Below are 19,142 nucleotides of genomic sequence, written 5' to 3'. Positions count from 1 at the left end.
ACTGGAAAAGGTCAGTTTTCATTCCAATCTCAAAGAAAGGCAATGCCAAAGAATGCTCAAATTACCGCACAATTGCACTCATCTCACACACTAGTAAAGTAATGCTCAAAATTCTCCAAGCCAGGCTTCAGCAATATGTGAACCGTGAACTTCCAGATGTTCAAGCTGGTTTTAGAAAGGCAGAGGAACCAGAGATCAAATTGCCAACGTCTGCTGGATCATTGAAAAAGCAAGAGAGTTCCAGAAAAACATCTATTTCTGCTTTATGGACTATGCCAAAGCCTTTGACTGTGTGGATCACAATAAACTGTGGAAAATTCTGAAAGACATGGGAATACCAGACCACCTGACCTGCCTCTTGAGAGGTAGAACTATATGCAGGTTAGGAAGCAACAGTTAGAACTGGACATGGCACAACAGACTGGTTCCAAATAGGAAAAGGAATACATCAAGGCTGTATATTGTCACCTTGCTTATTTAACCTATATGCAAAGTACATCATGAGAAACGCTGGGCTGGAAGAAGCACAAGTTGGAATCAAGATTGCCAGGAGAAATATCAATAACCTCAGATATGCAGATGACACCACTCTTATGGCAGAAAGTGAAGAGGAACTAAAGAGCCTCTTGATGAAAGTGAAAGAGGAGAGTGAAAAAGTTGGCTTAAAGCTCAACATTCAGAAAACGAAGATCATGGCATCTGGTCCCATCACTTCATGGCAAATAGATGGGGAAACAGTGTCAGACTTTATTTTTCTGGGCTCCAAAATCACTGCAGATGGTGACTGCAGCAATGAAATTAAAAGATGCTTACTCCTTGGAAGGAAAGTTATGACCAACCTAGATAGCATATTCAAAAGCAGAGACATTACTTTGCATACAAAGGTCTGTCTAGTCAAGGCCATGATTTTTCCTGTGGTCATGTATTGATGTGAGGGTTGGACTGTGAAGAAAGCTTAGTGCTGAAGAATTGATGCTCTTGAAGTGCGATGTTGGAGAAGACTTTTGAGAGTCCCTTGGACTGCAAGGAGATCCAACCAGTCCATTCTAAAGGAGATCAGACCTGAGGGTTCTTTGGAAGGCATGATGCTAAAGCTGAAACTCCAGTACTTTGGCCACCTCATGTGAAGAGTTGACTCATTGGAAAAGACTCTGATGCTAGGAGAGATTGGGGGCAGGATGAGAAGGGGACGACAGAGGATGAGATGGCTGGATGGCATCACTGACTCGATGGACGTGAGTCTGAGTGAACTCCGGGAGTTGGTGATGGACAGGGAGGCCTGGCATGCTGCAGTTCATGGGGTCGGGAGGAGTCAGACACGACTGAGTGACTGACCTGAACTGAACTGATAATAAGTTTACTGAGTTCTTATAAATATATACTTTGAATAGCTTCTAGTATTTAAAAAAAAAAAAAGACAAGAAAAAGTCTTCATAAAGGAGAAGAAACTTGTAAGGTATATTTGAAGGATGTGACCAAAGATAAGAAGAGAGGGAAGATCTGAGGGTCTCTGGGAAGACACTTGGTTTGCAGAACCAATATTTGATAATGGCTTCAAAGCCTCATTTTTCTTACTTGATGGGCTCTTTAAGAGAAGAAATTGTGGAGAGAAAAAGCAAAGAGAAAGGAAATATGGTTAATTAAGGAGTTGTGAGGACCTTGCAAAAATAGCTGCTTCAGAAATTGGATTAAGCAACATGTCCTTGAAAAATGAGATCATATTCAGATGAGTATAGCCAGATGACAAGCCCTCGGTAGAGTAATTAAGAGAATGGGTTAATGAGATTACAGTCATTTAAAGTTACTTAGGAAGTGTGTAGTGTAACTAGACACTGCCAAAAACAGACAAACAGCAAGGATGGGTATGCTGAACACCCACATGTGCATATATGTGCTCAAGCACACACACACACACCCATGCAACTTCTTCTTTAGTTCTCCAGAAGACAATAGATGTCCTCAAGTCATATCTGTATTTTATTTAGTCTCTAGTTTGATGAGATACCTTGAGGATCAAGTTCAGTAACAGTAACAGGCATTTCTTCTCTATTATATACCTTTTCTTAAATTTTTGCTTTTTTTATCAAAACTGGAAATCAATGCACCGTCAACTACTATGTTAAAGAATTTAAGTATTTTAGAAACAAACTTTGGTAAGATGAAATGAGTTTTAAATTCATCTTTTCATTTTTTCAAAGCAGAAGTTATTGATCTCAATATTGAATTTCTTTTCTTTGCATGTATAGAGTGGAATATTTTTCTGAGCTTGAATCCCAGCTTATGTTCAATGTCACTTACCAAAATGTAACATGATTTTGAAGGGCTTGATCTTATTTTATATTCTCATGTATCACACACGACGAGTTTTTGTCAGTGTGGGAAAAGTTGGCAAGTAGGAATCAGGGAGGAAATGAGAAGCGCAGAAGAAAGTGAATGATGGTGAAGAGGACATAGGATCCATCATATGTTAAAAATGCGATTCTAGCCAGGAGTTTTCAACGTATAAGCTAGCTCAGTAAGGTATTTAGGATTTGAATATCATCATTCCCATTTCACAGATGAGTAAAATGATTTCAGAGATGTACATCCATTATCATGTACAGTAATAGTGAGAGTCAAAATTTGAAATCAATCCTGCCACTTTGAATTCACCCTCTCAGCCTGCTTTTATCAAAATTAAACAAGCCCTTTTTATTATAAACATTATTTGCTCAATAATAAAAATGCATAATTAGTCAGCTTAACAACATGAATAATCTACCAAGATTCCATTTTCTCCTGCTACTTCTATGAGATTTCATGTCCTGACTTTTGAAATGAAGTGATTTTTAAAGTCCCTTTAAAAAGTCCCATTTTATAATGCATGCATGTGTGCTAAGTCATTTCAGTCATGTCTTACTCTTTGAGACCCTATGGATGATAACCCATTAGGCTCCTCTGTCCATGGGACTCTCTGGGCAAGAATACTGAAGTGGGGTATCATGCCCTCCTCCAGGAGATTGATCTTCTGGACCCAGGGGTCAAACCTGTGTCTCTTACATCTGCCTGCATTGGCAGGTGCTTTCTTTATAACTAGCGCCACCTGGAAAGCATGATTTTATAATATATGACTCCAAAATTTTGTAGAAAAAAATCTGGATTTATTTTGTGTACCTAGTGCATCTACACGAGTTAATCATAGCTTTTTGCCACCTAAGATATAATCAAGCAAACTTTATGAAGCACTGTAATATTCCAGGCTATCTGCCACTTCCTGTAATATACTGGAATATAAAGATAAACATCATTCCCACTACCTTGTACAAGTTCAAAGAAAGTTACATTGAGAAGAAGAAAAACAAAAGCAAGTAAAGAAACGAGTGCATTGTCATGGAAACTCAGAGAAACAGTGATGACACCTACCTCCAATTACCTTCAGTTCAATTCAGTTCAGTCGCTCAGTCGTGTCCGACTCTTTGCGACCCCATGAAATGCAGCATGTCAGGCCTCCCTGTCCATCACCAACTCCCGGAGTTCACTCAGACTCATGTCTATCGAGTCAGTGATGCCATCCAGCCATCTCATCCTCTGTTGTCCCCTTCTCCTGCCCCCAATCCCTCCCAGCATCAGAGTCTTTTCCAATGAGTCAACTTTTCACATGAGGTGTCCAAAGTACTGGAGTTTCAGCTTTAGCATCTTTCATTCCAAAGAAATCCCAGGGCTGATCTTCAGAATGGACTGGTTGGATCTCCTTGCAGTCCAAGGGACTCTCAAGAGTCTTCTCCAACACCACAGTTCAAAAGCATCAATTTGTCGACGCTCAGCCTTATTCACAGTCCAACTCTCACATCCATACATGACCACAGGAAAAACCATAGCCTTGACTAGACAGACCTTTGTTGGCAAAGTAATGTCTCTGCTTTTTTATATGCCATCTAGGTTGGTCATAACTTTCCTTCCAAGGAGTAAGCATCTTTTAATTTCATGGCTGTAGTCACCATCTGCAGTGATTTTGGAGCCCCCAAAAATAAAGTCTGACATTGTTTCCACTGTTTCCCCATCTATTTCCAATGAAGTGATGGGACCAGATGCCATGATCTTCATTTTCTGAATGTTGAGTTTTAAGCCAACTTTTTCACTCTCTTCTTTTACCTTCATCAAGAGGCGTTTTAGTTTTTCTTCACTTTCTGCCATAAGGGTGGTGCCATCTGCATATCTGAGGTTATTGATATCTCTCCAGGCAATCTTGATTCCAGCTTGTGTTTCTTCCAGTCCAGTGTTTCTCATGATGTACTCTGCATATAAGTTAAATAAGCAGGGTGACAATATACAGCCTTGATGTACTCCTTTTCTTATTTGGAACCAGTCTGTTGTTCCATGTCCAGTTCTAACTGTTGCTTTCAGGTTGCCATTAAAATTAAATGCTTTAAATATTTAAATATTTCATCATAGAACATCTTTGAAATCCAATGTGTGTTTTATATTTACAATAATCTCCATTCAAATTGCCCCCATTTCAAATACTCAGTGTCTATATGGGTCTATCAGACAGGACTGCACTGCAAAACTCTAGAATTTTACAATTTTATTTACCATAATGGAATAGAGCAACTCTATTACGGAAAAGGTGTAATTATTTTTCCATAGTGATAAACAAAACTATGTCACATTCCCATTTGTTTCATGAGTTAAGAGTTAAATTTTTTTCCTATTTTAATAGTAACCAGGTGATTATTAGAACTGTGCTTCTAAACTCATGTATGAACAACAAGAGACTGTATTATGGTCAAATGTTAAAGAAAGTCTAGCTATAGGAGTCACTAATGTATCTTCTGATATGGTTATCTTTGAGTTCTATTCCATTAGGCATAGTGATAAAGAAATTTGACAACCACAATGGTCTAATTAAACAAGTTCAAACTCAATTAAATGAAATATAACACATTTCAGTCATTAGTCAAACATCAAGGATGAACTGTAATAAAGAGTCTGTCTCTGTTAAAAAAAAAAAAAAAAAAAAAAAAAAGAAATTTGATAACCAGATGGTGGAGCAAATTTTTAAAAAATGAATCTCACACATTATTGTCAGCTTGTTTCCTTTATTTCTCCTCATTTGGTGTCTCCAAATGAGGAGAAATGTGTTGAGATATTTTCATAGATCCAACCAAAACTTCCAAGCCAGCAACAGTTCCAACAAGGCTGTAGGGCAGTGCTAACACATAATATACAGCAATAGTCTGGTAACCTTCTCAACATCGCGTATCAAAATCTCACATACCAGTATTTCATTATTACATTATTTGAAAGAATATGGTATTTTTCCATTATTATTGTTATTATAGTAACATGATGACATATATAGTTTAGGACAGTTATCTTTTGCATAAACTGTGCACTGCATATAGGAATAAATTTCCTTCTCTCTGGCTTATTTTCCAAATGCACCCTGCAGATCTTCACTTGTATGCCTGACCCATTCAATTGAATCTCCTGTTGCTAACTGATGAATTTTCAGGGCCAAATATCTATTTTTCTTTCCCTCTTAAATTTAAAACCAACTAGAAAACAAATCAAATGAGGATGGAGCCCTCATGGTGGGGTTGGAGCCCTTATCAGAGGGAGGATCAGAGAGCTTGGCCTTTCTCTTTCTGCCACATGAGGACATAGGAAAAAAGAGCCTTTCTACAAGGAAATTAATCTCCCTGCACCTCAACCTCAGATGTCCCTGCCACCAGAACTGTGAGAAACAAATTCTTGTGGTTTAAACCACCCAATCTATTCTGTTTTGTTATGGCAGCCTGTATTGACTAATGTGTGGAAAACTCTGAAAGAGATGGGAATACCAGACCACCTGACCTGCCTCTTGAGAAATATGTATGCAGGTCAGGAAGCACAGTTAGAACTGGATGTGGAACAACAGACTGGTTCCAAATAGTAAAGCAGTACATCAAGGCTGTATATTGTCACCCTGCTTATTTAACTTATATGCAGAGTCCATCATGAGAAATGCTGGGCTGGATGAAGCACAAGCTGGAATCAAGGTTGCCGGGAGAAATATCAATAACCTCAGATATGCAGGTGACACCACCCTTATGGCAGAAAATGAACAGGAACTAAAGAACCTCTAGATGAAAGTGAAAGAGGAGAGTGAAAAATTTAACTTAAAGCTCAACATTCAGAAAACAAAGATCATGGCATCCAGTCCCATTACTTCATGGCAAATAGATGGAGAAACAGTGGAAACAGTGTCAGACTTTATTTTTGGGGCTCCAAAATCACTGCAGATGGTGATTGCAGCCATGAAATTAAAAGACACTTACTCCTTGGAGGGAAACTTATGACCAACCTAGACAGCATATTAAAAACCAGAGACATTACTTTGTCAACAAAAGTCCATCTAGTCAAGGTTATGGCTTTTCAAGTAATTATATATGGATGTGAGAGTTGGACTATAAAGAAAGCTGAGTGCCGAAGAATTGATGCTTTTGAACTCTGGTGTTGGAGCAGACTCTTGAGAGTCCCTTGGACTGCAAGGAGATCCAACCAGTCCATCCTCAAGGAAATCAGTCCTGAATATTCATTGGAAGAACTGATGTCGAAGCTGAAACTCCAGCACTTTGGCCACCTGATGCAAAGAACTGACTCATTAGAAAAGACCCTGATGCTGGGAAAGATTGAAGGTAGGAGGAGAAGGGGATGACAGAGGATGAGATGGTTGGATGGCATCATTGACTCAATGGGAATGAGTTTGAGTAAACTCTGGGAGCTGGTAATGGACAGGGAGCCCTGGCATGCTGCAGTCCATGGAGTCGCAAAGAGTCAGACACGACTCAGCAACTGAATTGAACTGTTGACTAACATGTCTTCTATCTATCCCCCAACCCTTCATCATATATAAGGTGGGTATCAGACACTCCATCCCAGCTTCCTTGTTGGATTGTATGGAGGGACTGAGAAACAAACAAGATCATGTCCTAAAAATTGCTTTACAGCCTGTGTGTGTGTGTGTGTGTGTGTGCATGCTCAGTTGGTAACTTGTGTCTGACTCTATGACCACATGGACTGTAGCCCACCAGGCTCCTCTGTCCATAGAATTCTCCAGGCAAGAATACTGGAGTGGGTTGCTATTTCCTTCTCCAGGGCATCTTCCTGACCCAGGGATTGGAATCTCATCTGCACTGCAGGCAAATATTTTACTGCTGAACCACCTGGGAAGCTCCTTTGCAACCTGTATAAAAGCTATAAAAGTCAGTAAAAAGACTGACTACCAATAGCGTTTCAGTGTCTCTTGTTTTTCCTCTGTAGAATTTCCATCTTTCCAGGCTTGGCCATCTGCTCAGTCCATGGTCACTTCTTATTAAGGAGTGCTAGTGACATTAAGGTAACATGATCAGCAATCACGGCATAGATTAAAAAGCAGCAGTAGCTCTACTGGGAAGTATTCTTGCCAAGCACTGTTGTTAAACTGAATTAGCATCCCATGAGCAGGAGGAGCACAGCAGAGATTCCACACAGGCCATCCATCAATGGACACTATCAGCGGACCTCGGTTAGAAACACCCCTGAACTGATGGCCCTGTGTAACCTTGGCCAAATCACTTAGCCTCCCTGAACTTGAGTAGTAAAAGCTGCTAAATTGTATTAATAGGAACTCTTATCTTACAAGCCTAGTGTGGAATAAAAATCCTCCAAAGTCCTGAGAATTCCTTTGTTCAAGGTGAGGTCCGGAATAATATGCTGATGGGAGGAAGGGGAGGAGTCAGCAGTGCCTGGGGTGAGCTCTGCATCCAATGTGTGTGGATGCACATCCTTGGCTGCATCATTCGACCACATCATTGAACAGATACTATACATAACCCATGGTGCTGGGGATACGATATACAAAACATACAAAATTCTTATCCTCATGAGAAGCAAACAGAGAATAAATATATCAAATATTCTATACAATCAGATGCAGCAAGTACTATGGAAGGAAATAAAGATATGATGAAAAATACAGAAGTTAGGTGTGAAAAGAAAAGGTGAAAAATTATTCTAAGGAAGGAAATCACTAACTCGACAGACGTGAGTTTGAGCAAGCTCCAGGAGTTGGTGATGGACAGGGAAGCTGGCATGCTGTAGTCCATGGGGTTGCAAAGAATCCGACATGACTGAGTGACTGAACTGAAGAAAGGAAAAGTCAGTGAAGAAGCCCCTGCAGAAAAGAACATGATGTTTATGAAGAAAAACAAGAAAACAGGTGTGGCTGGAGCAGATGTGTGAGAGAGGTTGTGCCAGGAAATAAGAAAGGTAAGGCAATCAACTTCAAGTTCAATTTTGGAAAGCTTATTGTACATTTTAAATTTATTTCTGCAGAATCCAGTATGTTACACCTAATGACTGGAGTTTTGTCAGGATACCATGAAATACTGTATGTGAAAGCACACTGCATCTTGAAACTGTAGGAAATCTTCTAAACGGTGAGAAATCAGCTGAGCATGCTTCCTGGATCCAGTTCCATTCTTTCCTGATGAATAACCCACTAGCTACTCTTCTACTTGCTGTTGCTGTTGTTCAGTAGCTAAGGCATGTCTGACTCTTTGTGATCTCATGGACTATAGCCCACCAGGTTCCTCTGTCCATGGATTTTCCACAAGAATATGGAGTGGGTTGCCACTTCCTTCTACAGACCCTTCTACTACTATGACTTAGAGTCTCAAACATCTTGCAAGAGTGATGCACATTCTCTGAATTAACTCAAAAGTTCAGCTGAATTCTTAAATGAGAAAATAGACACAAAGCTTTTAGAAGAGTTCCAACATTGTCAGTTTTAGCCACTGTTATTATATTCTCAACCCACTCCGGTGTTCTTGCCTGGAGAATCCCAGGGATGGGGGAGCCTGGTGGGCTGCCGTCTATGGGGTCGCATAGAGTTGGACACGACTGAAGTGACTTAACAGCATAATATTCTCATTACTCTTGTAAGATGGTCAGAAAATGTACAAAAGGACTTTGCAAAATCCTTGCTTTGGACTTTCTCCTTAAAGAGATGAGTGGACACTGGCCTCCGTATTTCTTCTTCTCAGTGATACAATCATAAAGGAGATAGACACTCATAAATTAGTTACAATTACATTTCTAATAAAGGATGAGAACTTCAAGAAATTATTTTTTATGGAGCCCCAATATTTTTTAATAAATGTGAGTAAGGTTGATCCTTAAGGTGAGGGTAAAAAGTGAATAAGGATGATGGGGCAGTACTAGAGATATATATATATATATATATATATATATATATATATATATATAATGGAATGGATGAATTTAACTGAAATGACCATTGTATCTGCTACTGTGAGCAAGAATCCCTTAGAAGAAATGGAGTGGCCATCATAGTCACAAAAGAGTCTGAAAAGGAGTACTTGGATGCAATCTCAAAAACAACAGAATGATCTCTGTTCGTTTCCAAGGCAAACCATTCTATATCACAGTAATCTAAGTCTATGCCCCAACCAGTAATGCTGAAGAAGCTGAAGTTGAACAGTTCTATGAAGACATATAAGACCTCCTAGCACTAACACCCAAAAAGGATGCCCTTTTCGTTGTATGGGATTGGAATGCAAAAGTAGGAAGTCATGAGATACATGGAGTAACAGGCAAATTTGGCCTTGGAGTAGAAAATGAAGCAGGACAAAGGCTAACAGAGTTTTGCCAAGAGAATGCCCTGGTCATAGCAAACCCTTTTCCAACAACACAAGAGAAGACTCTACACATGGATATCACCAGATGGTCAATACTGAAATCAGACTGATTATATTCTTTGCAGCCAAAGAAGGAGAAGCTCTATACAGTCAGCAAAACAAGAACGGGAGCTGACTGTGGCTCAGATCATGAACTCCTTATTGCCAAATTCAGACTTAAACTGAAGAAAGTAGGGAAAACCACTAGACCATTCAGGTATGACCTAAATCAAATCCCTTATGATTATACAGTGGAAGTGAGAAATAGATTTAAGGGCCTAGATCTGATAGACAGAATGCATGATGAACTATGGATGGAGGTTTGTGACATTGTACAGGAGACAGGGATCAAGACCATCCCCATGGAAAAGAATGCAAAAAAGCAAAATGGCTGTCTGGGGAGGCCTTACAAATAGCTGTGAAAAGAAGAGAAGCAAAAAGCAAAGGAGAAAAGGAAAGATATAAGCATCTGAATGCAGAGTTCCAAAGAATAGCAAGGAGAGATAAGAAAGCCTTTCTCAGTGATCAAAGCAAAAAAATAAAGAAAATAATAGAATGAGAAAGACTAGAGATCTCTTCAAGAAAATTAGAGATACCAAGGGAACATTTCATGCAAAGATGGGCACTATAAAGGACAGAAATCATATAGACATAACAGAAGCAGAAGATATTAAGAAGAGTGGCAAGAATACACAGAAGAACTATACAAAAAAGATCTTCATGACCTAGATAACCACAACGGTGAGATGACTCACTCACCTAGAGCCAGACATCCTCAAATGCGAAGTCAAGTGGGCCTTAGGAAGGATTATTGTGAACAAAGCTAGTGGAGGTGATGGAATTCCAGTTGAGCTATTTCAAATCCTAAAAGATGATCCTGTGAAAGTGCTGCACTCAGTATGCCAGCAAATTTGGAAAACTCAGCATTGGCACAACACTGGAAAAGATCAGGTTTTATTCTAATCCCAAAGAAAAACAATGTCAAAGACTGCTTAAACTGCCACACAATTGCACTCCTCTCACAAGCTAGCTAGCTTGGAGAAGGAAATGGCAACCCACTCCAGTACTCTTGCCTGGAGAATCCCATGGACGGAGGAGTCTGGTGGGCTACAGTCCGTGGGGTCGCAAAGTATCAGACAAGACTGAACGACTTCACTTCACAAGCTAGCAAACTAATGCTCAAAACTCTCCAAGCCAGGCTTCAGCAGGACATGAACCGTGAACTTCCAGATGTTTAAGCTGGATTTAGAAAAGGCAGAGGAACCAGAGATCAAATTGCCAACATCCATCGGATCATCAAAAAAGCAAGAGAGTTCCAGAAAAACATCTACATTTGCTTTATTGACTACGCCAAAGCCTTTGATTGTGTGGATCAAAACAAACTGGAAAATTCTTAAAAAGATGGGAATACTAGACCACCTGACCTGCCTCTTGAGAAATCTGTATGCAGGTCATGAAGTAACAGTTAGAACTAGACATGGAACAATAGACTGATTCCAAATAGGAAAAGAACTACGTCAAATCTGTATATTGTCACCCTGCTTATTTAACTTATATGCAGAGTACATCATGAGAAACACTGGACTGGAAGAAACACAAGCTGGAATCAAGATTGCCTGGAGAGATATCAATAACCTCAGATATGCAGATACCACCACCCTTATGGCAGAAAGTGAAGAAAAACTAAAGAGTCTCTTGATGAAAGTGAAAGAGGAGAGTGAAAAGTTGGCTTAAAACTCAGCATTCAGAAAACGAAGATCATGGCATCTGGTCCCATCACTTTATGGCAAATAGATTGGGAAAAAATAGAAACAGTGAGAGACTTTATTTTGAGGGGCTCCAAAATAGCTGCAGATGTTGACTGCAGCCATGAAATAAAAGATGCATGTTCCTTGGAAGAAAAGCTATGAGCAACCTAGGCAGCATATTAAAAAGCAGAGACATTACTTTGCCATCAAAGGTCTGGCTAGTCAAAGCTATGGTTTTTCCAGTAGTCACGTATAGATGTGATATTTGGACTCTAAATAAAATTGATCACCAAAGAATTGATGCTTTTGAACTGTGGTGTTGAAGAAGACTCTTGAGAGTCTTTTGGACAGCAAGGAGATCCAACCAGTCCATCCTAAAGGAAATTAGTCCTGACTATTCATTCATGCTGAAGCTGAAACTGTAATACTTTGGCCACCTGATGCAAACAAATGACTCATTTGAAATGACCCTGATGCTGAAAAACATTGAAGGCAGGAGAAGGGAAAGACAGAGCATGAGATCATTAAATGGCATCACCGACTCTACAGACATGAGTTTGAGTAAGTTCCAGGAGCTGCTGATGGACAGGGAAGCCCGGCGTGCTGCAATCCATGAGTTCACAAAGAATCAGATATGACTGAGCGACTAAACTGATCTGACTGATATATATACAGATATATATGCACATATATAACAAAATATATGCACATATAATTATTAGTATTTGTTCACAGTGTTTAATTGAGGTATAGTTGACTTACAATGTTATATTAATTTCAGGTGTATAGCAGAGCAATTCAAGATCTTTATATGTTGCACCCATACAAAAAAGGTATTATAAAATGTTGACTGTATTCCCTGTGTTGTACGTCAAGTCCCTGTGGTATATTTAGTTTAAAAAGGTTAGTTTTCACCTCTTAATCTGCCTCACCCATATCAACTCTCTGGCAACGGATAGTTTATTCTATATCTTTGACTCTGTTTTTGTTTTATTATATTGTTCATTGATTTTGTTTTTTAGATTCCTCATGTAAGTGAAACATATGGTATTTGTCTTCTTTTGTCTGACTTACTTCACTAGGCATAATACCTCCAAGGCAATTCATGCTGGTGCAAATAGCAAGATTTCATTCTTTTTATAGTTGAGAAATATTCCACTTTGCATGTGCACACACCCACACACACACTCACACATTATACCATGCTTCCTTTTTCCATTCATCTGTTGATAGATGCTTAGTTTGCTCTCATATCTTGACTATTGTGAACAACGCTGCTGTGAACATTGGAGTGCATATTCTTTTCAAATTAAAGTTTTTATTTTCTTTATAGAAATACCCAGGAATAGAATTGCTAGATTAAATGGTAGCTCCATTTTAAATTTTTTGAGGAAACTCCTTACGATTTTCCATAGCGACTATGACTCTTTAAGGCCCACTAACAGTATACTAGGGTTTCCGTTTCTCCATATCCTTACCAAGACATTATTTTTTGTCTTTTTGGCAATAGCAATTCTGGAAGGTGTGAGATGAGACTTCATTGTGAGTTCGACTTGTATTTCCCTGATGATTAGTGATGCTGAGCATCTTTTCATGTGCTATTGCACGTCTATATATTGTCTTTGGAAAAATGCCTATTCAGGGCCTTTGTTCATTTTTAAATAAGATTCGATTTTTTAATGTACTGAGTTGTATTAGTCCTTTATGTATTTAAGCCCTTATCAGACATACTGTTTACAGATAACTTCTCCCATTCAGTAGGTTGCCATTTCATGTGTTCAAGTATTGGAAAAAAATAATATTGTTAAAATGCCCATGCTACCCAAAGAAAGAGAAGGAAATGGCAACCCACTCCAGTACGCTTGCCATGGAAACTTCCACGGATGGAAGAGCCTGATGGGAGGGCTACTGTCCATGCAGTCCCAAGAGTCAGACACGACTAAGCAACTTCACTTTCACCCAAAGAAATCTATAGATTCATTTAAATTCCTATCAAAATATTCATCATTTTTTTCCCACAGAACTAGAACAAATAGTCCTAAAATTTTATCAAAACACAAAAGAACCCAAACAGCTAAAGCAATCATGAGGGAAAAAAGAACAAAGGTGTAGATATAATGCTGCTACTGCTGCTAAGTCGCTTGAGTCGTGTCTGACTCTGTGTGACCCCATAGATAGCAGCCCACCAGGCTCCGCCGTCCCTGGAATTCTCCAGGCAAGAACACTGGAGTGGGTTGCCATGTCCTTCTCCAATGCATGAAAGTGAAAAGTGAAAGTGAAGTCGCTATTTGACTTCAAACTATGCAATGCTATAGTAATCAAAAGAGCATGGTACTGGTACAAAAACAGACACATAGAGCAATGGAAGAGCACAGAAAGCACAGAAATAAACCCATGCACAAATGGCCAACTAATCTACAACAAAAAAGGCAAGAATGTGAAATGTGAAAAAGACGATCTCTTCAATAAGTGAGGTTGGGAAAACTGGACAGCTACATGTTAAAAAATGAAAGGTCAACCATTTCTCACATTATATGCAAAAATAAACTCAAAATGGATTGAAGCTTAAACTTAAGACTTGAAATTGTAAAATCTCCTAGGAGAAGGTATAGGCAGTATGCTCTCTGACATCACTCTCAGCAATATTTTGGGGGGATCTGTCTCCTCAGTCAAAAATAACAAAAGCAAAAATAAATGGGACTACAATTGGTTTTTTATCTAAGAATAAACTTTTATAATTTCATCAATATGATTCTCAAAAAAAATGAAAACACATTGTATTGATGTCTTAGTCTTCACCATCGGTATTTCTTTTTCATGTACTTCAAAGTACATTTTATTCATAAAAAGAAATCTGAAAGGTTACTTTGGTTTTAAAAATTAATATTTAAAGTGTTAATATTGTCAAGTTAACTCAGGTTCTTGTGCTTTTGAATTTACAAATTTAATTGACAACTCATTTTATGTTCTACTTATAAATATAGAAAATACTAGCAAAACTTTAAAGTCAGCCTTTACATCTTAATGTTCATTAAACATTTTAAACATTATAAATTTAATGTGCTCATTTTTATTTTTAAGTACTTCAACTCTCTAGTAAGCTAAGCTTCCCAAGCACTTAACCAACTTCTATAAATTTAATAAATCAAAATCATAAGATGTCCTAATACTTTTCACAGATGTAGTAAAATTTTCCTAGACTATTCAACTTAGAATGACAAGCAAAATCAAATTTTCAATTCCACATTTTAAGTTGAAATCGATTTAATCTACTAGGTACTCTACAATGTCAAATTATACTTTAATATGCCAAATTCTCCTGTTATAAGTGATTAAAATGTCAAATAAGCTCAGATTATTTTCAAACTTAACATGAAAATATTAACACCATGAGTTATAATTCACTTCAGCATTTTCCAGAATTAAGCCTATTATTCCCTGCAGTTAAACCAGTCAATCACACTTCAGCTCATTTGTACAACCTTCATTCAGTATGTCTGTAAACTCTGCCCTCTCCAGGCTTGTCTGAAAATGTAAATATTGGGTAGGGGCAGTATTTTAAGATTAATCACACTTTATTTTTTCTTGATCTGACGGAGCTAAGGTAGAGAGAAAATCTTTGGACTTCTCCAAGAGTTAACAAAAGTGTTCCATATGAGTAAGTGGAGTGATCAAAGACCAACTTTGCTTAATCATGGGGCTACTGGCTTTGTTCGAGGGAGAGGTCATCTTTCCAGGCTGTGTGTAACATGGTAGGATCACACATCCTCTCTCTGCGCTTAGCCTCCCATTTATCCAACCACCTCTTCTGTGACCCACGTTGCTGAAAAGAAAAAAAGAAAAATGTTTTCTGAGGGGTCCAAGTGTGTGTGTATGTGTGTGTGCACTCAGTTGTGTACGACTCTTTGTGACCCCATGGATTATAGGCCACCAGGCTCCTCTGTCCATGGGATTTTCCAGGCAAGAATACTGGAGTGGGTTGCCATTTTCTTCTCCAGGGGATCTTCCCCACCCAGGGATTGAACCTGTGTCTGTTATGTCTCCGGGACTGGCAGGTGGGTTCTTTACCAACTGGGAAGCCCTGAAGAGTCCCTTTGGTATTAGATAAATACATTTGTGGAAACCTGTGCATTTTACTTAAAATCCACCCCATCCCAAAGCTCTGTAAGGCTGTTTTTGCACCAGTTTAATCAGTGCTTGAGGCTAGAAGCGGAAGTGTGACTGTTGCAGGAAGGGCTGCTGTGAGTTGGAGGTACAATCTGAGCAAAGGCAGAAAGAGGAAAACTTGAACACTAGATTCCCAGCTAGAATCACAGTCAGGCAGTGTGAATTCCTTAAATTCATTAGGAAGGGTGAACTTGCATTTAATATCGTTTACATAGCAAAGGAGAAACAGGTGCAACCAACGTGCAAGGTTAAAACAAATCTAGTAAAAAATGTCTGAATGAAAAGCTTTAGTCCTAAAATGAGTACATTTCCAACCATTTGGAAAACTATTTTCTGAGTATTTCAAACAGCCAAAGTTTTGCTGTAGAGTAATATATTATTACAGAAAGCTTCAAATCCATTTTCTTTAAATGGAAACAGTTCCAGAAAAGTTAGGTGATTTTTTTTTTCTGATGTCATACAACTTATTAATATCAGAACCTCGATTAAAACGAAGTTTAACAAAAATGTCCGGAATGGAGTTTTACTCTACTGCTTTTTGAGTTAACATCTAACTTTCCATCCTGTGCCACACCATGATTATGGCTATGATTTTTATAAAAACTAAATTAAAATGGAATTTGCTATTTTTCTTATTTGTTTCATGACATGTTTAATTTTCATTTATAAATGATCATCTGAATCAAGTTTTATCTTTCAAGGACCACATGACCTGAGGACAATTTTGGACTTGGCTATTTTTGCCACATCCTTAGTGTTCTCTAATTAGCCAGATTGTTCTCTTTTCTTTCAAGGCCTAATTTTTTAAAAGCATCCTATATGCAGCTTTGTGTTCTTCCCGATTAAGTAAGTCTGTCTTCTTACTTAATGTTGGCTGGTTTTACTGTGTTTGCTCCACTTTCTTTTCTCTCAAGTGAAGAGCTTCAAAAGTTTATTTCTTTTAACGATGCCCTATACATCTTAATGGGTATGCATTTTGTTTCATTTTCTTTCCCACTCTTTTATTCTTAGTATAAACTTTTGTAACCTACAAATAAATGTGGGTATAAAAAAATAAGAACAAACAAAAAATTTAGTAGTATTCTGAGACCGTCTGTTTAATTTCAGCATCAGGGTTCTTTTTTCATGTAGTCATCTTCTTTGCTAGTGAAATATGTAATTACTATAAATCTAACATATTTCCAAACAATTTGTTTCATTTTATTTTGGGAATCTGGGAGGCCTCTTTCTAGAACATTTTCCTGTTCAATCTTACAATAACCTGATCTAATGGACATCATTAGTATTATCAGGGAGTTCAAGAACCACTAAGTGGCGATACTAAAGACATTTCTTGCTTCCTCCTCCAAAATGTTCCAGTGGTCATGTCTATCTCCAGTCTTTTCAGAAGACCATAATTATGATTGAGAGTCAATAGAGAAAGCATTCTTTTTTAATGGATATTATCTAATAAAGGTCAGCTGCTTGAAAAGACAGTTTTTTTTTTCTTTTCTCATTTTGAATATTTGTGATATAAGGATTTCAGAAGCATACCAAGCAATCCTGGGTATTCTTAATAAAATAAACTGCACATATGGTCACCTTTTCATAATGCCTAAAAACCACCATCATGAATAGTAATTACCAAATTACCATGTTTAATCCATGTGTCGTCTCCACTCACTGCCATTTAAGCTCTAGGTAAGATCAGCTGACACTCCATTCAATGCCTTGTGTGAGGTTTAATGTTCTGCCCAAAACTTATGCAGGTTCAGAGCCTCAGTTTCCTCCTCCGGTTAGACTGACATTTCATATGATTGTCTTCTCTATATGTTACCCCTCTTCATTCTTCCTATCACAAATTGAAAAACAAATGCCCAGAGTTGTGTTTGAGTCCAGTTTAAAGTGCTGGAGCTGCAGAGGGCTAGGTTTTCAGCATAAAAAAGTCAGTGCTCTTGCATCAGTTTGTGGGAGGCAGGGGTATAAAAGTGCCTGAGTCATTTCCATCACATCAGCACTCACTAGAGCAGAGGAGCCTCTCCTCTGGTACCATGTGGTCACATTCATGGGTTCTAGTATTTTCCAGTTTAGCGAAGAAAACCTTAAAATTACTAGCTTGTTTTCCTCCTTTTTATTTTCTTATCTAAGAAGTGTGTTTCTTTGCTATACTGATTTTCAGATTTCATGGTGCAGAATTTGGTTTGGGGAGACAAGGGCAAGACCAGATATCTTGTTTTAGTAACATCACTTACACATCCATGTGTCTTGTCTTTCTTTCCTATGAATGTGGAGTCCCATCTGTCTTGTTAATTTTTCTACTTCCTGTGCCTAGAATGTTGCCCAGCATTCAGAAAGCATTTAATAATGAAAAGTATAGTTTGCAAGTCTGTTTTTCATAAGGCAATTACATTTATACCATTTTCTAACCATGAGCATGGACAAAATCGATTAGCCCAGAGAAAGAAAACAGGAGGGCAGAAGGATCTATTATTTATTTTGTGACCCTTAAATTTCAGGCACTCTATTAGGCATATTATATTTACCTGAATGTGTAATTTAATTCTCATAACTTCCCAACAGAGTAATCACATTGAGAAATAAAGAAACATTAGCCTAGCTATGTTAGGCAAGTTCGCCAAAGTCTCATAGATAGTAAATAGCAGAGTAGAATACAAATTCAAAAATCATTTTTCCTGACTTTTATGGTTTTTCACACTGATTTGCTAATTTGATCAACACAATACAATAGCAATATTTGATCAACCCTACAATAGCATGTGGGCTTCCCTGTTGGCTCAGTGGTAAGAATCTGCCTGCTAATGTAGGAGACACGGGTTGGATCTCTGAGTCAGGAAGATCCCCCGGAGGAGGAACCAGCAACCTGCTCCAGTGTTCTTGCCTGGGACATCCTGTGGACAGAGGAGCCTGGCAGGCTACAGTCCATAGGGTCACAGAGAGTCAGACTCGACAACAGCAACAAAAATAGCATGTATCCATTTGCTGACAAAGAAGCTGAGACCAGGAGAGGAGAAATAACGACTCCATAGTGGTGTGGCTGTGCACCCTTGAACACAGTTTCTTTGGTGGTATGTTAGAGCCCTCTTCCTCAGATTGTGGCAGAGATTCAACATCAGCAACGCATGGTAGCTGATGCAGATACCATGTCTGAGGGTCCACTCCAGGAAGACTGGGAATTGTACTAGTAGTTTGTCACCCAAGAGCCAAATGAGGCCTCTGGATGGTGTGAATCCAGTGAAGACGACACGGAACCCAGATCACACATGACAAGAATTTCAAGTCAACACACCAGCCTAAAACCTGTTCACTATAATCATTGGTACTGATCTCCTTAGAATATTACTAATATAAACTTCAGAGGCCCCGGGAAGAGATGACACAGTAGAATTTAAGGTTTAGAAAATCTTGGCACATGGTTTCAGGACAGGACACAATTTATCACAGAAATTATAATTTCCCTGTGCTTCTTCTCCATCTAAAATGAAACAAAGGCTGATGGAAGATGCTCTTGGCACTCTATTAATGGATG

Source organism: Bubalus bubalis, chromosome 15 (assembly GCF_019923935.1).
Source record: "Bubalus bubalis isolate 160015118507 breed Murrah chromosome 15, NDDB_SH_1, whole genome shotgun sequence".
In the NCBI taxonomy this organism is placed as follows: domain Eukaryota; kingdom Metazoa; phylum Chordata; class Mammalia; order Artiodactyla; family Bovidae; genus Bubalus; species Bubalus bubalis.
This window is presented reverse-complemented; position numbering follows the sequence as displayed.